Source organism: Anomaloglossus baeobatrachus, chromosome 1, assembly GCF_048569485.1.
Source record: "Anomaloglossus baeobatrachus isolate aAnoBae1 chromosome 1, aAnoBae1.hap1, whole genome shotgun sequence".
NCBI lineage: Eukaryota > Metazoa > Chordata > Amphibia > Anura > Aromobatidae > Anomaloglossus > Anomaloglossus baeobatrachus.
Genome location: NC_134353.1, coordinates 754,567,601 through 754,591,125, shown reverse-complemented (window position 1 = coordinate 754,591,125; position 23,525 = coordinate 754,567,601). Strand labels below are relative to the sequence as shown.

The following is a 23,525-nucleotide window of genomic DNA, read 5'->3' as shown; positions in this document are numbered from 1 at the left end:
ACAGTCAGCACCCATACCTCTCAGGAACCAGTACCAGGCACTCACGGATAAGAAAGATGATCCACCACATCAAGATAAGACTTTGCTCACAAAGAACATCCTTGAAAGCACTCAGAGTCTTCTTGGATGGAGAAAGAAAAATGTTGTTGAGAAGAAGAAACGTGGTGGTCATGGGGGATTCACTGTTGAGAGGAACAGAGGCAGCCATCTGTAGACCGGATATGACCTCAAGAGAAATGTGCTGTCTTCCAGGTGCAAAAATCAAACAGGTGTCTGACAGGATATCGGGACTCTTCAGACCAACAGATGACTACTCATTCCTGCTAATACATGTTGGGACAAAGGACACTGCAAGAAACGAGCTGGAAACAATCTGCAGTCATTTTGAGGACTAAAGGGGGCTTTACACGCTACGACATTGCTAATGCGAACTCGTTGGGGTCACGGAATTTGTGACGCACATCCGGCCGCATTAGCGATGCCGTTGCGTGTGACACCGATGAGAGATTTTGCATCGTTGCAAAAACATGCAAAATCGCTCATCGGTGACATGGGGGTCCATTCTCAAAAATCATTACTGCAGCAGTAACGAGGTTGTTCCTCATTCCTGCAGCAGCACACATCGCTCTGTGTGACACCACAGGAACGAGGATGCTCTCCTTACCTGCCTCCCGGCCGCTATGCGGAAGGAAGGAGGTGGGCGGGATGTTACGAGCCGCTCAGCTCCGCCTCTCTGCTGCAATTGGGCGGCCGCTCAGTGACGTCGCTGTGACGCCGCACGGACCGCCCCCTTAGAAAGGAGGCGGTTCGCTGGTCACAGCGACGTCGCCGGGCAGGTATGTGTGACGGGTCTGGGCGATGTTGTGCGGCATGGGCAGCGATTTGCCCGTGTCGCGCAACAGATGGGGGCGGGTACCCACACTAGCGATATCGGGACCGATATCGCAGTATGTAAAGCCCGCTTTAGGCAAGAAAGTGAAAGAACTGCAGGTGGTCTTTTCATCCATCCTTCCAGTGGATGGTCATGGAACAAGGAGGTAGAACAAGATTCTACAGGTGAACAACTGGCTACGTCGATGGTGCCGTCAAAAAAGATTCGGATTTCTGGATCACGGAGTGAAGTACCTGTATGATGGACTACTTGCTAAAGATGGGCTGCACCTTACCATGACTGGAAAACACATTCGGAAATCGCCTTGCTACGCTCATCAAGAGAGCTTTAAACTAGAACAGCGTGGGAAGGGAAGAAAAAGGCCAGGGAAAGCCCTACAGGCGACAAATACTATTGAAAACTCTGTTGTTAGAAATGGAAAGGAAGAACCAAGACAAAAAAAAAAAAAAATCAGAATAATGAAAATGTGGGGGAAAGAAAAAACAATCACAAACTAAAATGTTTTTATACAAATGCACAGAGCATGGGCAACAAACAAGGAAAATTTATATGATGTCATTGGCATCACTGAAACTTAGTGGAATGATACACATGATTGGAATACAAGGCTAGAAGGATACAACTTATTTGCAAGAAACAGACATAATAAACGAGGAGGAGGTGTCGCATTTTATGTTAGAAAATCCTATATCTCCACAGTGATTGAAGCTTCAGAGACTGGGAGTTCTGTGGTAGTTGTTTGGGTAAGAATACAAGGAGAAAACAAGGGAAAGAGCACCATTGTAGGCATGTACTACAGGCCGCCTCAACAAGCGGAGGATATGGATGAACTCTTTATACATCAGATGACCAACTTCACAAAAAAATATGATGTTGTGATCATGGGAGATTTCAACTATCCAGACATTTGTTGGGAATCTCTCTCAGGCAAAAGTAACAGTTCCAACAAATTCTTATCCTCTGTTGCGGACAACTATATCTTCCAAAAAGTAGAGGAGAAAACAAGGGGATCGGCTACCTTGGATCTAATCCTTACAAACAGGGAGGAAATGGTTGAGGAGTTAAGGGTGGCTGGGACCCTGGGAAGCAGTGACCATGTTATCATAGAGTTTTGGATAACTAGAGGAGGAAGACCAGTGAAAACTCAGACTTCAAGGCTGGATTTCAGAAAGGCAGATTTTAAGGGACTCAAAAAGAGAATAGCAGGGATTCAATGGCCGTATGTCCTTAAGGACAGAAATGTCCAGGAAGGATGGGACATCTTGGAAAATGAGATTCTCAAAAGCGCAATCGTTAATCCCTAAAAGAGGGAAGAATAAGAAACATTTAAAGAAATCAGGTTGGATGAACACAGAACTTAAACAGATGCTAAAAAGGAAGAAAGAAATGTTTATTAAATGGAAAGAGGGAGTCATATCTAAAGAAGAATATAACACAGTCTGCAAAACCTGCAGGGCACACATCAGATTAGCCAAAGCTGATAATGAAATAAGGCTTGCAAGAGATGTCAAAAGCAATAAAAAAGGATTTTGCAGTTATGTCAAAAATAAAAGAAAAAAGTCAAAGATGTTATAGGAATTTTACAGGATGAGAATGGTGAAGTTGTAAAAAATGATGTTGAGAAGGCCGAACTTTTAAATTGTTATTTTGCATCTGTTTTCTCTGAAAAAGGAAAATCAACTGATCTTCACCATTCTATTGTAGGACTAGAAGAATACAGGCCATCAATAAACAAAGAGATAGTGAGGGAATACTTAAGGCCATGTCACACTAAGCAACACCGCTAGCAACATCGCTGCTGAGGAACGACTTTTGTGATGTAGCAGCGATGTTGCTAGTGATGTCGCTGTGTGTGACATCCAGCAACAACCTGGCCCCTGCTGTGAGGTCGCTGGTTGTTGCTGAATGTCCTGGACCATTTTTTAGTTGTTACTCTCCCGCTGTGAAGCACACATCGCTGTGTGTGACAGCGAGAGAGCAACAACTGAATGTGCAGGCAGCAGGAGCCGGCTTCTGCAGATTCTGGTAACCACGGTAAACATCGGGTAACCAAGAAGCCCTTACCTTAGTTACCCGATATTTACCTTCGTTACCAGCGTCCGCCGCTCTCACACTGCCAGTGCCGGTTCCCTGCTCTCTGCACACGTAGCCGGAGTACACATCGGGTAATTAACCCGATGTGTACTGTGGCTAGGAGTGCAGGGAACAGGGAGCCGGCACTGGCAGTTTGAGAGCGTCGGACGCTGGTAACGAAGGTAAATATCGGGTAACCAAGGTAAGGGCTTCTTGGTTACCCGATGTTTACCGTGGTTACCAGCATCCGCAGAAGCCAGCTCCCTGCACACATAGCAGAGTACACATCGGGTAATTAACCCGATGTGTACTGTGGCTAGGTGTGCAGGGAGCCAGCGCTAAGCGGTGCGCGCTGATAACCAAAGGTAAATATCGGGTTGGTTACCCGATATTTACCTTAGTTACCAAGCGCAGCATGCTCCCACATGTCGCTGCTGGCTGGGGGCTGGTCACTGGTTGCTGGTGAGATCTGCCTGTGTGACAGCTCACCAGCAACCCGTGTAGCAACGCTCCAGCAATCCCTGCCAGGTCAGGTTGCTGGTGGGATCGCTGGAGTGTCGCTTAGTATGACGGTACCTTTAGCTAACATTAATGAATTCAAGTCCCCAGGTCCCCAGAGTACTGAAGGAGTTAGCAAAGGAAATATTAGAACCACTCTTCATAATTTTTTAAAATTCTTGGAGAACAGGAGAAGTTCCAGAAGACTGGAGAAGAGCAAATGTTGTCCCTATCTTCAAAAAGTGAAAGAAGGTGGACCCAGGGAACTACAGGCCTGTGAGCCTGACTTCCATACCAGGAAAGATCTTTGAACAAATTATTAACCCCTTCACTCCCAGCCACTAAAACACCCTAATGACCGGGCCATTTTTTGCAATTCTGACCAGTGTCACTTTGACAGGTTATAACTCTGGAACGCTTCAACGGATCCTGGCGATTCTGACACTGTTTTTTCGTGACATATTGTACTTCATGTCAGTGGTAAATTTAGGCCGATACTTTTTGCGTTTATTTGTGAAAATTTAGGAAATTGTGCGAAAATTTGGAAAATTTCGCAATTTTCAAACTTTGAAAATTTACGCCCATAAATCTGAGAGATATGTCACACAAAATAGTTACTAAATAACATTTCCCACTTGTCAACTTTACATCAGCGCAATTTTCGAAAGAAATTTTTTTTTCGTTAGGAAGTTAGAAGGGGTCAAAGTTCATCAGCAATTTCTAATTTTTCCAACAAAATTTACAAAATATTTTTTTTAGGGACCACATCACATTTGAAGTGACTTTGAGAGGCCGAGGTGACAGAAAATACCCAAAAGTGACCCCATTCTAAAAACTGCACCCCTCACACTGCTCAAAACCACATCCAAGAAGTTTATTAACCCTTTAGGTGCTTCACAGGAACCAAAGCAATGTGGAAGGAAAAAAATGAAAATTTTACTTTTTAACACAAAAATGTTACTTTAGCCATAAAATTTTCATTTTTACAAGGGAGAAAAGAGAAAGTGCACCCTACAATTTATTGTGCATTTTCTCCTGAGTACGCTGATACCCCATATGGGGTAAAAATCAATTGTTTGGGTGCACGGCAGAGGTCCAAAGGCAAGGAGCGCCATTTGAATTTTTGAACACAAAATTAGCTGCACTCATTAGCGGACGTCATGTCGGGTTTGAAGACCCCCTGAGGTGCCTAAACAATGGAGCTCCCCCACAAGTGACCCTATTTTGGAAACTAGAGCCCTCAAATATTTTTTCTAGATGTTTGATGAGCACTTTGAACACCTGGGGGCTTCACAGAAGTTTATAACGTTGAGCCGTGAAAAGAAAAAAAAAATTTTTTACCACAAAACTGTTGCTTCAACTAGGTAGCTTTTTTTTTCACAAGGGTATCGGGAAAAAATGCAACATAAAATGTATTGTCCATTTTCTCCTGAGTACGCAGATACCTCATATGTGGTGGAAATCAAATGTTTAGACACACTGCAGTGCTCGGAAGGCAAGGAGCGCCATTTGAATGCAAAATTAGCTGCACTCATTAGCGGACGCCATGTCAGGTTTGAAGACCCCCTGAGGTGCCTAAATAATGGAGCTCCCCCACAAGTGACCGCATTTTGGAAACTAGAGCCCTCAAATATTTTTCTAGATGTTTGATGAACACTTTGAACACCTGGGGGCTTCACAGAAGTTTATAACGTTGAGCCGTGAAAAGAAAAAAAAAATTTTTTACCACAAAACTGTTGCTTCAACTAGGTAGCTTTTTTTTTTTCACAAGGGTATCGGGAAAAAATGCAACATAAAATGTATTGTCCATTTTCTCCTGAGTACGCAGATACCTCATATGTGGTGGAAATCAAATGTTTAGACACACTGCAGTGCTCGGAAGGCAAGGAGCGCCATTTGAATGCAAAATTAGCTGCACTCATTAGCGGACGCCATGTCAGGTTTGAAGACCCCCTGAGGTGCCTAAATAATGGAGCTCCCCCACAAGTGACCGCATTTTGGAAACTAGAGCCCTCAAATATTTTTCTAGATGTTTGATGAACACTTTGAACACCTGGGGGCTTCACAGAAGTTTATAACGTTGAGCCGTGAAAAGAAAAAAAATTTTTTTTACCACAAAACTGTTACTTCAACTAGGTAGCTTTTTTTTTCACAAGGGTATCAGGAAAAAATGCACCATAAAACGTATTGTCCATTTTCTCCTGAGTACACAGATACCTCACATGTGGTGGAAAGTAATTGTTGGGCGCATGGCGGGGCTCAGAAGAGAAGGGCACCATTTGACAGCAAAATTGATTGGAATCATTAGCGGACGCCATGTCACGTTTTTAGACCCCCCCATGGTGCCTAAACAGTGGAGCTCCCCCACAAATTACCCCATTTTGGAACTAGACCCCTCAAGGAATTTATCTAGATGTTTAGTGAGCCCCTTGTACCCCCAGGGGCTCCACTGAAAGTTGATAACGTTGAACCGTGAAAATTATTTATTTTTTTTAAAAAAATTTTTTTAAATTTTTGCAGCAACAAGGTAGCTTATTTTTTTTTTTTTACAACGGTATCAGGAAAAAATGCACCATAAAACGTATTGTGCAATTTTTCCCGAGTACGCAGATACCTCACATGTAGTGGAAATCAATTGTTTGGGCGCATGGCGGGGCTCAGAAGACAAGTAACGCCATTTGACTTTTCAAACGCACAGACGCGGTGCACTGATCGGCCGCTGCAGGAGGCACGGTCGGATGAGATACAAAAAGCGCTGGGGATACGGAAAAAAAAAAAAAAAAAAAAAAGTCACGCCAAAAATTGAGCAGGGATGTTGATCCGCGCTCAGCGGGACGCACGGACAGATGCGATACTTTTTTTTCCGTATCCCCGACGCTTTTTGTATTGCATCAGTCCGTGCGTCCCGCCGAGCGCTGATCAGGGATGCACATAATGGATCGGCATCCCTGCTCAATTTTTGTTGTGACTTTTTTTTTCCGTATCCCCGATGCTTTTTGTCACGCCAAAAATTGAGCAGGGATGCCGATCCGTTATGTGCATCCCTGATCAACGCTCGGCGGGACGCACGGACAGATGCGATACAAAAAGCGTCGGGAATACGGGAAAAAAAAGTCCCGCCGAAAACTGACCACGGATGCAGATACGTTATCTGCATCCCTGATCAGCGCTTGGCGGGACGCACGGACGCATGAGGTGTAAAAATGGAAAGGGGATAGAGGAAAAAAAAGAAAAAAAAAAAAGTTATACTCACAGTACCCAGAGGATTAGCAGGAGGAACAGAAGGCAAGGAACAGCTTTACAGCAGCAGCCAGCAGGCAGGAAGTTGGACAGCTCAGCAGAAGACCCAGGAAGAAGGACCCAGCGATGGAGGCAGATGTGATCGGCCGGTGAAGACAGGTAAGAGGACGTCGGGGGGACAGCAGAGGGGGACGGGGACAGCAGAGGGGGACTGGGACAGCAGAGGGAGAGGGGGAGAGCAGAGGGGGAGAGCAGAGGAGGGAGATACCGGAGGAGCTGCAGAATAGAGATCACGGGGGAGGCCGGCAGATTGGGATGTCGGGGGGCAGATTGGGATGTCGGGGGGCAGATTGGGATGTCGGGGGGCAGACCGGGATGTCTGGGGGCAGACCGGGATGTCTGGGGGCAGACCGGGATGTCGGAGGGCAGATCGGGATGTCGGGGGGCAGATCGCAGGGGGGCACGGGCAGGGGCCATTACGGGAGCGCGCAGGAGCAAATCACAAGAGCGCGCAGGGGCTGCAAGACAGCAGGGGAGGAGGGATACCGGAGGAGCTGCAGAATAGAGATGGCGAGGGGCAGATCGGGATGTCGGGGGGGCAGATCGGGATGTCGGGGGGGGGGCAGATCGCAGGGGGGCACGAGCAGGGGCCATTACGGAAGCGCGCAGGGGCTGCAAGGTGAGCACAATACTCACCGCTCCTGCTCCATGACGTGACAGCAGCGGTGGCGTGGTACCACTAGTACCAGCCAGTGCTGCACGCTGCAGACATGTTGGGAGAGGGTCCCCAGACCAGCACAGGCCTGGGGAGGGCGGCCACCGGCAGATCAGACCGCCCCACTGCACACTGATTGGAGCGATTGCGCGTCATAGCACGATCGCTCCAATCAGTGCTGTAGGGGGGGGGCACGGTGTCTGCTTGCTTCCAGCCAATGATCGGAGCTGCTGCAGCCCCGGACCTAGCTGGATTTTACAAGATCACACTATTTTTGGCATTTTTTTTTGTCGAAAACAGCGTGATCAATGTGATTGGCGGTTCCGATTTGAACAGCCAATCACATCGATCGCCTATGGGGGGTGGCGATGCCACCCCCCCTGGGGTCAAGCAAAGGTCCCCTGCTGTAAGAAACAGCAGGGGACATCATTTGAAAGCCGTTGCTATGGCCACGGCAATCAAATGAAGTTTAGGCAGTAAAATTACGTCCTGATGGGGAGGAGACATAGATTAGATATTAGAAAAAAACTTTTTGACAGTGAGGGTGATCAATGAGTGGAACAGGCTGCCACGAGAGGTTGTGAGTTCTCCTTCAATGGAAGTCTTTAAAAAGAGCTTGGACGGACATCTGTCTGGGATGATTTAGTGTATCCTGCTTTGAGCAGGGGGTTGGACTAGATGACCCAGGAGGTCCATTCCAACTCTAATATTCTATGATTCTATGTCACTGTGCGCTGGGAAAGTGGATAGTGGATGATGGGACATGAAATACCCATCCCCTGCAGACTTGTTGGAGTCTGTGAAGGTGTCCCCAGCCGAGGGTCCTGCACCCCGACTTGCGCTGGCACTGTGGGAACGGTTAAACTCAACCTCAGCTACCATTTCCTCTTTTCCCAACATCTCCACTGGCTGCCTTTGTCTCTAGCCCTCTTTCAGTCTCATTCCTGCAGACTCAGTGCGGTGTTGTGGCCCCGTGGTCCTGGGACAATTTCCACCTATCTCCCGTCCCCAGGACCAACTTGTTTAACGCTGCTCTCTCAAGACTCCATGCTCTGTTCTGTCTTGGGCTGTACTCTGACTAAAAGTGAAACTGCTTGTCTTTCTACTCACTGAGAGCAGCCCCCACCTCAGGAATAACTTAACAGTGTTGGGGAATTTCCCAGCCTGGTTTCCTGTGTGTGGTGACTAGCTCACCAACTGGGTGTTTATGTAAGTTATGAGCTCAGGATTTGTATAAGATCTCTTTGTGACTGCTTTTGTAAGAGAAAACCAGTAGTTACAGATGCAATACTCTGTGGCGACTGAAGCCTTAGGGGCGCCACACATGCCCTTTAAAAACTTTCAAATTAGTGTCTACAGAAACAATCAGAAAGTGTTTGCACAAAATTTGGCTAAAAGCCCAACATCCAGGTACAGGTGTTACTGACCTTACCTCATCGCTCTCATAGGCAGTGATGGTGCAGAGCAAGATGGCAATGTAGGCTACATGTAGGTGTACCTTTTTCTACAATAAGATTTACTTTTGTCTTGGACAATGCCATGAAATGGCCTTCACAAGGGAATTATTTTTAAATATTATGTATTGCTTATACAGCGAAATCTAAGGAAAAAAAATCAATTTGTCCCCATAATCACAGGACTCACAATAAGGCAACGTTCACATGTTTAGTATTTGGTTATTATTTTACCTCATTATTTATAATCTAAAATCAGGAGTGTAATAGAGAAAAAGTATAATAGAAACTCATGCACTATTCCTGCATTTTTTTACCCACTCCTGTTTTTTTGCTGACAAATACAGGAGGTAACATACTAATGAAATACTGGATGAGTGAAAATGGCCTAAGGAAGAAAACTGAATGACAAACCTGAAAATTGTGATTTCCGAGGTTTCGTACATACCTTTTACAGAACAAAGGAAACACAAATACATTTTTCTACAGCAGTGGTGCTTGACTGAACTAACTGCTCTAAAAACATCAAGGTTCTCAAGATCCGGGGCTAAAAGAATGAGTCCATTATTGGCCTGACCTTGGCTACTTGCCATTAAACTGAATAGCACATCCCCACTAATAATCACATCATAAGAATAATACTGTGTCGTTGTATAACAAGCGCTGTGTGATTCTATCACCGAAAACTAGAAGATTATTTCCCTCAAAGCTGCCGAAACTGTACACCATATTTCATTATCATCATAAGGATATACCCAAGTATTTTATTTATCAGGACAAGTATTATTTGCTGTTGCGGTATCGACTGAAATCCTGTACAGTGTTTGGCGTTTGCGTTGTTTCCCATCAGTCAGCATAGTTTGTCCTTACAAGTGTCTGCATTTACATTGCTGTGCATTGTCAGTGTAATCGGAGTAGGTCTGGGCTTGTAGACATCCTAGAATAAGTGCCTGCGACACAAACTACACGAGTAATAAGAAAAACTACTGTAAACATCAATGCAGAGGAGTGACTATACTATAGCAAAAGGTTTATGGGATCAAAAAGACAAATCTGTACTCACAATTTGTAATTACCAACACTATGCTTTGTATTAATTAGCGTTCGGATACATTCACACTTTGGATTTTTGCATTGGTTTTCTCTATAGGAAAAAAATGCTGCATTTTATTTTACCTTACCAGCAAAGTGAAAGATTTCAAAAATCTCATGTATATGCTTGTTTTTTTTCCACATGTGTTTTTTCAGCTGCTTGCCACTTTTTTTTGGTTTTTTTTTAAATCTACAGCATGTCAAGTAGTTTAGCGTTTTTCACCTATTCTTATTCATTGAGACATAAAATACAAGTAAAATCACATAAAAACCTAATTAAAAAAACAGAGTTGGCTGGAAAACCGCTGAATAAAATAAGTGTGTTATTGCTTTCAATTTTACTTACTTTTTTTAAACATTTACCGGTTTGTAAAAACAAACAAACAACTTAGCAATTTGTTCTTAAAAATCCTTTGTTCTCAGGAATGGAGAGATTTTTAATCAAATATAATTTGTAATTATACTGTTAACTACTTGTTGCCTAGATTGGTAGGCCCCTCTATTAGCGGTGGCCAGTCTCCTAAATAAGGAGTGCAGAGCCTACAAGCTCTATAGCAAAGAGTATGTAAGCGCTGCTCTGAAGCGGAATGGATCCCTGGATTTTGCCAGCTTAATTGCCCCAGCTTTCCTCTGATGTTGCAGAGACAAAGCTGCCTCTGCTTGCAATATCAAAGAGGGGACAGTTTGGGCCAGCCACTCAGTAATTTACTAATGAAAACTTACAATAATCAGGAGGGCATAATTCCCTGCAATCAGAAGGCTTGGGAGCCATACACCACTGACAACACATCATGAGAAAACTTTACGTTTAGACAGCTGAATTCACAGTTTATATTGAAATCGCTGGACGGGCGTTTTTACTGAGAGGCAGACTAAGCTGAGCAAAAGGATGCTGGGATTCGCAGTCAACAGGACACCATTTCCAAAAATAGGAAATGTTTCTGATCACTCTTAGAACAGTAGACCAAAAAAGTCAAAATCAAGTTGTATTGTCCCCATGAATTTTCTAAGAAACATTACTTTATCCATGTCATGTTTCCGAAGCAAACTGATCCCTTCCTCGGGCCTGACTTAAGGAAGAGAGCAGTTTGCTCTGGAATACCACTGTAGCATGACATGGGGCATGCCACTGAAAAGATGGGGTGGTCCTGGCTGGGTGTGTGGACTTGTGTCGTGAGGGCAACATATTTACGATTCTCAGCACAGGACAAAATATGCATTAGGCTGGAAACACATCTATGCGAGTAAAATCGGTCCGACTGGGCTGAAAATTACTCGGCTGATTTTAGTTCACGTTAGGTGCGAGTGCAACACAAGTGCGATGCTTTTTGCTGTGTGTCGCGTTTGCGATGCTAGTTTCATGCAACATCTTAATTATATAAAAGCTATTACACGTGTCATTTAATTTACCTTTGGGAATGTGATGTCACATTCATCTGTTGAATATTTAATGAGCAAAGTTACTGCCACACTCGCAAATGTGAACGTTGGTGCGCGTGTGTGATCCTACTTTTAATCCCCTTCCATAGGAAATCATTGAGACAAATGGTGCGAGAAACTCGCAAAAAAGCAGCATGCTGTAATTTTTTTCTCAGTCCGATTTGGACTGAGAAAAAAAAAAAAAAAAAAAAAAAAAGGAAAAAAAAAAAAAATCGCAGATGAGAGCTGAATCATTCACTAACATGTGTCCGATTCCAATGCGAGTTTTTCTCGCATTGCTCTACTGCGAGAAACTCGCAAGTGAGAAGCAGCCCTTAGCCTCTTTCACACGTCAGTGATTCTGGTACGTATGTGGCAGTTTTTATAGAGAACTATTAAAATCAATGGGTCTCTGCACACATCAGTGATTTTTCACTGACCATGTCTCCGTGCGGCGTACATGCATGTCCATGATTTCCGCATGGAGACATGTCCAATTTTTTCTGGCATCACTGATGTCCCACGGATCTGTGTGATCCATGAAACACGTACCAGAAAAACACGTACATTGAAAATAAAAATCTTTTTATACTCATCTTCTCCAGCACTGCTGTGTTCAGCCGCTGTTCTCTGCTGCTTCCAACCAGGTTAATTATGCTCATGCATATGCATTTATGCACGGCACAGCTGGCCCGGACGTAGCTGCAGCAGGGGTCAGCAGTGGTCGGAAACACAGCAGAGCCGAAGAGTTCAGCACCACAGACAGCAGGAGCGGGGACAGGTGAGTATACGTGCATGTGTTATCATTTATCACGGAGTACGGATAGCACATAGGCGGAGTTTCACCGCTCATTACAGCCCAGCATCCCTCCTGCTTGAGGCTCTCTGCAATGAAGGAGAGAGCATGCAAGATGCTGGGCTGTGCTGAGTGGTGAAACTCTGCCCACAGCCTACTCACTCAGTGAGACTATGGCCCATCTCAGTTGCCGTGACCAGTTCCCAGAGGTCACACGAAGGGGGTGAGCGGACTGCAATAGTGCCACTCAGAGGCACTATTGGCAACACAAGGTATTTTAGGCTACTTTCACACATCCGGTTTGAGCCGTGCGGCTCAATCCGGCTGTGAAACCTATGCAACGGATGCGGTGAAAACACCGCATCCTTTTCATACGTTTTTACATGCGACCGGTCCGTTTTTTTCCGGTTGCTGCACGCTACTGAGCATGCGCAGTGGAAGAAACCGCATGCGGTGGCCGGATGCATTTTTTTCCACATCCGGTCGGATGCAGCGCGATGCGGTTTTTTTGCCGGAGCAAAAAACGTTGCAGGCAACGTTCCATCTGGCCACGGCATCGGCTACATCTGCCGCATGCGGCAAAAACCGGACCGAACGCAAGCACATGCGGCACAATACGGCACTAATGTAAGTCTATGCAAAAAAAACCGCAACCGGCGGCAAAAAAAACTGTTGCGGTTTTTCTGCAGAGCGCCGTATTGTGCCGCAGAGCAAAAACCGGATGTGTGAAAGTAGCCTAAGAGAAACCTTGTTTTTCCACATAATATCAATGTGGCCAGTAATGAAAAGGGGTGAACCACCTTTTTAACCCAAAATCTGCTTCATGTAACTTGTTTTATTTACTGCACCATTTCATTGTCCTATTGTGTATAAATGTGTGACTTCAGATTTTGTTTTTTAACATTTCACTGTAGATAAGGAAATCCATGGAGAAGAATTCAACGAAGGAATGAAACTGTGCTGATACATGACACAGTGACTACATTAGCTTGACATCTAGCATACATAAATCAGATAAGCTGAGAAAAATTGTGTGTTCTTCATCAAGGAAAAAAAAAAAAAACACAATCATTTTCTATCGTTTTTTTCCCCCTCTATGACCATTTTCCACGTTCATTTTTCAGCCGCTTTATTCATGCAGTTAAATAAAAGTACAATAGGCTATTTTCAGCAAAGTATCCATTAAAAACAGATGCCATATGGACTACTGAGCAAGTGTTGAAAATAAGACAAGTCTCGTCTGAAAAAAGTGGATCAGCGTAGCCGTGCATGCTGTGCTTTTACTTCTTAAAGACATATATGGATGCGTTAAAAAAAAACAAACAAAAAAAACACCACTTTTACGTGAATGAGTATATTCACTTGCATTAGTAGTGATTTACAGGTCTCCCACCATAGAACTGTACATACACAAAGGAGACAACTGTCAACCCCTGCAGTGGTGCTGGGAAAGCCCGGCCGGATCTTTAAAGTATATCTCCTTTGAAACACTGGAGCCTTTTATGGAAAAACATACCTGGCTGCAATCATGCACCCAGGCTCTGACTCATGCTGCACAGTATTTGGGCAGCATGAATTAGGCGACAGATTCCCTTTAAGGCAAAATTGTGGAACCAATTTCTGGAATTAAAAAAAAAAAAAATCAATGCAAGTATGAAATTAATGGATTATTTATCTCCAGAGACTTACAATTATATACTAGACTTATGCTACTCAGTAATGTGCACAATGTACTGCAGATCATTATTCCCATTAATGGTGAAGGAATTACAGTAGGAAAAAAAAAAAAGTATTTTTTCAGCCACCAATTGTGCAAGTTCTTCCACTTAAAAAGATGGGAGAGGCCTGTAATTGACATCATAGGTAGACCACAACTATGAGAAACAAAATGAGAAAAATCCAGAAAAATCACCTTGTCTGATTTGGCAAGATATTTTTCTGATGAAATAAGGCAGTCACTTGCTGGAAGAATTCCTTGGTGTGGCCAGCGAGACTGAGTGGTCTCATGACCATAAATGTGCAATCTGCATACTTCCAGCCACATTACAACTAGACGTGCTTGGCTTTGCTCAAATCACTTGTATAGAGCGAGTCTGAGCACGTCTAGTTGGCATGTGGTCGCATATATGCAAATCACATACTTGCAGTCACAAGACACCGGAACCATCAGTGCATACTGTAAAGGGTGCTTTACACACTGCGACATCGCTAGCGGTTGCGAGCGATAGCACCCACCCCCGTCGTTAGTGCATTATGGATATATCCGCAGGTACATCTGCAGGTTTCCCGCAGCTGACCCTCAGATTCCAGTGAAATAGCCGCGGTAAACCTACGGACATTCGTGCGACTTACCTGCGGAAGTCCCGGCCCTATCTCCATAGTGGAGGGCCAGGAATTCCGCAGGTATTTCTGCAGGAATAATTGACATGCAGTTATGTGCGGCCACGGGACATCCGCAGCATATTCCGCAGCCGCACATACTGCAGCATTGACACAGCACTCCCCATGTCCCATAGGATAACATGGGTAGTGTCGGTACTTGCTAAAACCTACAGATTTATCTAGAAAATACAGATAAATCCGCAGGTTTTCCGTGGCAAAATCCGCAGGTACAGAGTCCTGTGGGCACATAGGGTGACTGCGGACTTTCATCAGATGACTGAACAACACTTTTAAGGCTACATATATGGTGTGTTTATGTTGTCTATTTTCTGCACCTGTTAGCAAAATTAAGATACTTGCATTTTTTTCATTGCCTTTTATTTGAATTTTTTCACATTTTTATTGCTTTGATGCTGCATTTTTTGTCTCTTTTTGGTATGTCATGTTTAAAATAAAGCTAACGTCCCTAACCTCTGTAATATACTAACCCTCTGGAATTTTCATCTTTTTTCTGCAGTGCTCCGATCTTGCTGCGCCATCTTAAGAGTGCAACTTCTGACTGGAAGTCAGACATTACATCACAAGCTCTCAATGTAAGTCTATGAAAGCCATAACGAGGCTCTCATAGACTTGTATTGAAGAGTGAACTCCAGTGTGCTTCATGAAACACTGTAGTAGCTGGAAGGTCAAACTGCAGAAGACAGTCGGGAGTGACGCTGATAACAGATGAAGATGCCAGAGGGTGAGGATAAGAGTATGAGCAGTGAATTAAAGCACCACTCAGTGGTAAGATTAAAAAAAATATATATATTTTGAAGTGGCGCTTTAAGAGTTTTGCAGATTTTTGGTATGTAAAATATCGATTACTTATTTTATAAGCATTAAATATTAATTACACATTATAATATCCATAAAAGTTATTCATTTATATATGCAGCTATTCCAACAATAGCACTGACAGCTCCTTGTCCAACTCCTTCAGGCGTGTTTCAGACGTCAGTGATTCTGGTACGTTTGTGCTTTTTTATATACATATCAGAATCACTGACATATGAAGACCCATTATAATCAATGGGTCTGCAGACACATCAGTGAATTTTCACTGACCGTGTCTCCGTGCGGTATACACTCGTGTCCGTGATTGCCACATGAAGACAAGTCCATTTTTTTCTGGCATCACTGATGTCCCACAGACCATACTATGGTGTGATCCATGAAACACGTACCAGAAAAACACATACAAATAAAATAAAAAACATTTTCAACTCACCTTTCCAGTGACTCTCTGTGCAGCCCGTATTTTCTGCAGCTTCCTGGCCGCCTCATGAATATTCATGAGTGCAGCCAGAGACGACCCGGAAGCAGCTGCAGAGAGCGGTGGGCGGATGCTGCAGAGCCGAGGAGTTCAGCACCATGGACAGCTGGAACGTGACAGGTGAGCATACGTCCATGTGTAATCACGGATCACAGAGGCACATAGACGTTTTTTACACGTCAGTAAAGAACGTCTATGTTTTTTACTGACGTGTGAAACAGGCCTCAATATGATCTGAGTGTCATCATTTACTCAAAGGTTGTATATAGTCAGAATAGCACTTTCCAGAGTATGTTCAATTTGCCGACAGCAAATTTATTTACTGGAGCACGTCAAGTGTGACCACATTTAACTTTCTCCATTGAAGTCTATGGGAAATAGGAAATGGCTGAGCAATCACCATACATCAAGTATACGTTTCATGTCCTGTGGTTATTTCATAAATACGCCAGATGAAAAACGACTTTTATTTTTATGTACACAGTATCTTTTAGATGCTGGTGGTATACCCAAGAAATTTTCCAAGAAAAAGAAGCTTCAGGAAAAAAAAAAACAATGAAAAAAAAAAAGGCCATGTTTTTTCTGAAGCGTCTTCATGGGAGTTTCTTCCTTTGTTTTTGTCATGTCGCAAAATAGCAAGCAATGTCCAAGGGGAAAGCACCCAAAAGAATGAACATGCAACTTTTCACCGCTTCTTGCCTTTCAAAATCTAAAGCGGTTACAATAAAGCTGTAAAAAACAGAACATTCGTTCACAAAGTCCTTTTAGATTTCTGTGCATTATGTTAATTCGATCTTCATAGCAATTTTTAGAGCTTTTTCAGTCCATTTCCAGGTAGAATTCTCCTGAAAAAGACTGTGCACCCCATAAAGGTACTTTACACGCTGCGATATCGGTACAGATATCACTAGCGAGCGTACCTGCCCCCGTCGGTTGTGCGTCACGGGCAAATCGCTGTCCGTGGCGCACAACATCGCTTACACCCGTCACACGGAATTACCTTCCCTGAGACGTCGCTCTGGCCAGCGATCCGCCTCCTTTCTAAGGGGGTGGTTCGTGCGGTGTCACAGCAACGTCACACGGCAGCCGTCCAATAGCAGAGGAGGGGCGGAGATGAGTGGCCGGAACATGCCGCCCACCTCCTTCCTTCCTCATTGCCGGTGGATGCAGGTAAGGAGATGTTCGTGGTTCCTGTGGAGTCACACACAGCGATGTGTGCTGCCGCAGGAACGACGAACCACATCGTACCTGCAGCAGCAACGATATTTGGGAAATGAGCGACGTGTCAACGAGCAACGATTTTTCACGTTTTTGCGCTTGTTGATCATTGCTCCTTGGTGTCACACGCTGCAATGTCACTAACGGCGCCGGATGTGCATTAGTAACGACTAGTGTTGAGTGAGTATCCTTGTCACTACTCGGTACTCGCACGAGTATCACTGTACTCGGGCTACTCGGCGGGGACCGAGTAATCTCGCGTTACTCGTGCTGTACTCATGGTCTTCATCCCTGCATGTTGGCGCTCTTTTGAGAGCCAGCCCTCATGCAGGGATTGGCTGGCAGACCACTGCAATGCCACAGCCCTGTTAGTTGTGGAATTGCAGTGATTGGCCGGCCTACACAGCGTGACCGAGCCTTTATACCGGCGGGCGCGCTGTGCTCTGCACACAGCCATCCAGACAGTCAGTGCAGGGAGAGTGTTGCTGCTTCAGGGAAAGGTTTGCGGCCCTTTATAGTTATTTCTGTGGCAGGGCTGCAAACAGTGTAACCAGAAGTCCTTCTCAGGACTATTGTAGTTGTATACAGGCAGGCAAGGTATAGCCAGATCGGAGAAGAGGAGCAGAGCCCTTCTCAGGACTATTGTTGCTGTATACAGGCAGGGCAGGCAGGGTATAGCCAGGTCGGAATACAGGCTAGTGACGAGAAGAGTCCTTCTCAGGACTATTGTAGCAGTATACAGGCAGGCAGGCAGGCAGGGTATATAGCCATTCCTAGTGGTGACCGTATACCAGCCTTCATCATATCTGGGGCTGGTGTACACAGTCTAAAACAGTCCAGATAGTGTCAGACTTCTCAGTAATTGTCGCTCCTAAAAAGCGGTTAGGTTCTTAGTGCGTCCGTGCGTGCATTTAAAAAACGCACGTGTGCCTGTCAGTGGCAGTGTACAGGTGCACTTGTGTGCGCTTTGCACAAACTTGGATATAACGCAAAAGTCTAGTGAATAATACACGTCAGTCAGCAGTGTCTGATAATGTCAAACTTCTCAGTAATTGTCGCTCCTAAAAACCTATTAGGTTCTTAGTGCGTCCGTGCTTGCATTTAAAAACCGCACGTGTGTGCCTGTCGGTGGCAGCATACAGGTGCACTTATGTGCGTTTTGCACAAACTTGGATATAACGCAAAAGTCTAGTGAATACACGTCAGCACAGCATTGCAAAATGCGCAAGGGCGTTGGCAACGAAAAAGGAAGTGGACGTGATGGTGGTGCAGGCAGAGACCGAGGTCGTGGGCAAGCTCTAATTTCACCACAACAAAGGGCCACATCTACTCGCTCGCACGTCCTGTCCCAAATTCTTGGGGACCGCAGCAGTACACCGCTCTTGAACCAAGACCAGTGTCAACAGGTTGTTAGTTGGATAGCGGATAATGCTTCCAGTCAGATTGGCACCACCACAAACACTCTGTCTTCCACACGGTCAAGTGTCAGTAGCCGTGATACTGCACCGCACATTTCAGAACCTGATCCTCCTTCTTACCACAAGGCTAAGTACACGTCCTCGGACATTACTGATCCCACACTTGGACACTCGGAAGAGCTGTTCACGTTTCCATTTGCACATTCTGGCCTCTCGCCAGCTCCTGTTGAAGTGGGTCATGAGGAGATCGTATGTACAGATGCCCAAATATTTGAGCAGCCACGTTCTCACGAAGTTGGCAATGTGTCTCAACAAGGGGTGGACGATGATGAGACACAATTGTCAGGAAGTTAGGAGGAGGAGCAGGGTGCGGAAGAGGAAGACGACGTGGTGGATGATCCAGTAACTGACCCAACCTGGCAGGAGGATATGCAGAGCGAGGACAGCAGTGCACAGGGGGAGGGAGGCGTAGCATCCCCACAGGCAGTAAGAAGCAGGGTGGTGGCCCCAGGCAGAAGTCAGGCAACCGTTCCCCGGAACAACAACACGACAAGGTGCTTGTACAAATGTTAGGTCTTCCCGAGTCTGGCAGTTTTTTAAGTTGGCTCCAGATGATTTTAAAAAGGCCATTTGCAATACCTGCCGTGCCAGCATCAGCAGGGGTACCAAAACTAGCAGCCTGACCACCACCAGCATGATCAGGCACATGTCAGCCAAGCCCCCGACTTTGTGGGAGGTACAACAGAGTCGAGGAGCAGTGCTTGCTGATGTCACTGCTAAGTCTTCGCTTGTTGTGCATGCGAGCCAATCCCCTGTCCATGCTGCCTGCGAACAAGCCTCCTCCGGCCCTGCACCTGCAGTTGCCTACGCAGAAATAACACCATCATCAAGCACGTCCTTGTCCCAGCGCAGCGTTCAGTTATCCATTCAGCAAACCTTTGAACGCAGGCGCAAATACACTGCCAACGCCCCACATGCCACAGTTCTAAATGCTAACATTTCGCGACTGCTTGCGCTGGAAATGTTGCCTTTTAGGCTGGTGGAGACAGAAGCATTCCGCGACCTGATGGCGGCAGCTGTCCCACGTTACTCGGTCCCCAGCCGCCACTATTTCTCCCGGTGTGCCGTCCCCGCATTGCATAACCACGTGTCACAAAACATCACACGTGCCCTGAACAACGCTGTTTCAGCCAAAGTCCACCTAACCACAGACACGTGGACAAGTGCTTGTGGGCAAGGCCGCTACATCTCGTTGATGGCATACTGGGTTAATATTGTGGAAGCTGGGACCCAGTCTGAGCGAGGGACGGAACACGTCCTTCCCACACCAAGGTTTGCAGGCCCTACCTCAGTCAGGATTTCACCCACACTCTACAGCTCCGGAATGTCATGCTCCTCAGCCTCATCCTCCTCCTGCGCATCCTCATCCACTTTACCCTCCCCACCAGTCCCAAGCTGGAAGCACTGCAGCACTGCCTCAGCGAAGCGGCAACAGGCTGAGTTGAAGCTAATCTACATAGGTGACAAACCCCACAATGCAGAAGAGGTGTGGACAGCTCTGAAACAGCAGGCAGATCACTGGCTCACACCTCTGAACCTAAAGCCAGGAAAGGTCGTGTGTGACAATGGCCGGAACCTGGTGGCGGATTTGAGGCGAGGCCAGCTGACACATGTTCCATGCGTAGCCCATGTGCTCAACCTCGTGGTTCAGCGGTTTCTAAAGTCATACCCAGAGCTGTCTGATCTGCTGGTAAAAGTTCGCCGCCTGTCTGCACATTTCCGAAAGTCACCTACTGCTTCAGCCGGCCTTGCCGGCTTTCAGCACTGTTTGCATCTTCCGGCTCACAGACTGGTGTGTGATGTCCCCACGCGTTGGAATTCAACTCTGCACATGTTGGTCAGGATATGTGAGCAGAAGAGGGCAGTTGTTGAGTACCTGCGTCACCTAAGCTGTCGGGAAATGGGTCAAACTCCACACATAACACCTGAGGAGTGGAGATGGATGTCCGACCTATGTACCATCCTCCAAAACTTTGAGGACTCCACCAAGATGGTGAGTGGGGATGACACCATTATTAGCGTCACTATACTGCTTCTCTGCCTTCTAAAACGGTCTCTGCTCAAAAACAAACATGATGCATTGCAGGCGGAGCGCGATGAGTTGGAGCAAGAAACAGTAGTGGGTGTGGGTGATAACACACAGCCGAGCCTCATCTCATCACAACGTGCAGTGGAGGACTATGACGAGGAGGAGGATGAAGACATGGAGCAACTCTCCGGCCAAATTGAGGCTATGACATGCACACCAGTCATATCCTCGGTTCAGCGTGGCTGGCCAGAGGACAGGGTAGATGAGGAGGAGGAAGAGGAGGACAGCATGTTCAGTCATCGTGTTGGTCAGGATACTGAAGTGATGGCTGTTAAGAGTCTGGTGCACATGGCTGACTTTATGGTAAGCTGCCTGTCTCGTGACCCTCGCGTTAAGAACATCTTTTACCTCAATTCAATAGCCCCGAGTGGCTTGAATGAGGATCTGCTTTTCACCGGTTTTCTTGGTTAAATATCTGATCTTGTCCCTTTCTTTTTCCCCTTTTTTTTTTTTTTTCTCCTCTTCAGGATATTGATCCTTCAATCAGTATTGATGTATTTTTGGTCAATCCATCATCAGTTATCATGGACATTTTTTGATTTAACAACGTTGCATATGGACTCATTTGATCTATCATAGAATTGACTCTCCTTTTGGAATCATCTAAAATTGTTCATAACCATCTGCTATCAAGCAAATTATGGGAGGCCTTTGCATACATATTGGATCATGCTTTGTAATTAGATCTATGTGCTTTTTTGTACATATATGCACTATATATAAATTGTTTATCATGCAAATCCTAAATGATTATATGCTTTTTCCACTTTATTATATATGGATTAGACATATTACTATGTATGTGGCTCTGATTTTTATATGTATTCACAGCCTGTGGGTTACCTATGTTCATTGTGACATTCTTTTGGATCTAATGCTAATATGGTATTGCCCTTTCAACGAATGAAATATCTGATACACCTAGCGCGCATGCGCTGTTTCTCATAACGGTGATCGCACCTTTTTGGACTTTACCGCGCACGCACGGACTTTCCAAAATGGCGGCGCCCGTTTGGCAGAGCCATGGCTGCCATTACACACGTTGCTGAACGTTGACTCCCCGCCCGGACTTTTTTGCCATTGCACCTACAGGTGACTTGATTTATGACTAATTACTAAGCACATTTATACTTTGTTGTGGCAGGTACTTTGCACACACTTGCCCTGAGGAAGCTGCTAATGCAGCGATACGCGTGGGTCTTGCCCACGGGATTTTTCTGACTCTTCCTCCCCTCTCCACTATTATCGAGCCTTGATTTTTTTCCCCTGTGACTGACCCCTTGGTGGGGTATTTTACAGCATGGATGGTCCTCCGGCTTTAATCTTGGTATAGTACCACTTTGTCCTGTTCTGGACAAGGACCCATAGGGTTGTAATCCCTCTATATCCACTCCTTATTCCACCGAATATAATCTGGGTCTGCTACTTTATATAACAGAGCCACACGCAATTCTCTACTCCTGTAGATTATGTATTATGTTATTTGCTTGGTCTCATGACTTGTTATATTATGTATTTAAAGTGTATATTATTCTAGATGTGCAGTACGGCATATTGTGGCTTTTGTTAAGGGGTATATCTTGTCACTTTAGCTTATTACATGATACTATGGTATACCATTATAATATTGTGAGTTGGTGGGGAGATTCATACCGTGCTATTTAGTGTGTTTTTGTATTTTAAATGATTTTATGTAATTTTGGCTACAATAAAGATTGCTTTTTATAATAATATTGGACTCTGCTTCCCATTATGCAGTTCTTTTCTCCTAACACTAGCTTGTTTCTTACTGCATGGGTTAGCATTGAGACCGTCTTTATATTATAATTAGATATTAGTTGTGCACCCCTTCCCCTGGTCTTGCAAGAACATCTTGGCCGACAATCATTACTGGTTGGTTTCACGGTTAGACCCACGCTACAAGGAGAACTTTATGTCTCTTATTCCCGAGGCGGAGAGGTCAGCCAAAATGAAGCAGTTCCGGAAGGCCATAGTCACGGAAGTAGGCAAAGCATTCCCCTCACAAAACGCTAGCGGCATAGGTCAGGAATCAGTGGACAACCAAGGTGTACAGCCGAGAGGGGCACAAGTCCAATCTGCCAGAGGTAGGGGAACAGTCTTTAAGATGTGGGACAGTTTTCTCAGCCCCTCACATACCACAGCCCCTGAGGTGCGGGGTAGTGCCACAAGAAATCCTAAGTTTGCCCAGATGCTCAAGGAGTACCTTGCAGATTGAACAACTGTACTCCGACATTCCTCTGTGCCTTACAATTATTGGGTATCCAAGCTGGACACGTGGCATGAATTGGCTCTCTACGCCTTGGAAGTCCTGGCCTGCCCTGCCGCTAGCGTTTTGTCAGAGCGTGTTTTTTGTGCCGCAGGTGGAATCACTACAGATAAACGCACCCGCCTGTCAACTGAAAATGCTGACAGGCTGACTCTGATCAAGATGAACAAGGGTTGGATTGGGCCAGACGTCACCACACCACCAGCAAATGAGAGCGGAATTTAAAGTTTGTAACGGGAATTTGCCATGTACCTCCACTCACCCATGGGTACACACTTCTGGACTTTGGATAATCGCTGGACTGCTCCTCCTTCTCCTCATGCGCCACCATGATGACCGTTACAATAGTTAGGCCGTTGTTTCAGGTATACCCCCAGTGGTAAATTTTTTTGCCCATTCTTTTAGAATGGACATTACAACGACAGGAGACCCGCTCCTTTGCAATGGGAACAATGTTTTGAGGCCCTCATGCACGTCTCTATCCAGGGACAATGTGGAGCCTCCCAATTTTTGGCTGCCCTGCCTAAGGGCTATACTACAATAGACCCACTTCCTTACAATGGGCACTTCAGGTTTA

At 45.4% G+C, this 23,525-nt stretch overlaps 1 protein-coding gene across 3 annotated transcripts in view; it reads right to left on the bottom strand.

Moving 5' to 3' along the window:
• Positions 1–23,525, bottom strand: part of RPH3A (rabphilin 3A) — a 514,708-nt gene that overhangs the window by 412,262 nt on the left and 78,921 nt on the right. The gene's annotated exons all lie outside the window — the stretch shown is intronic.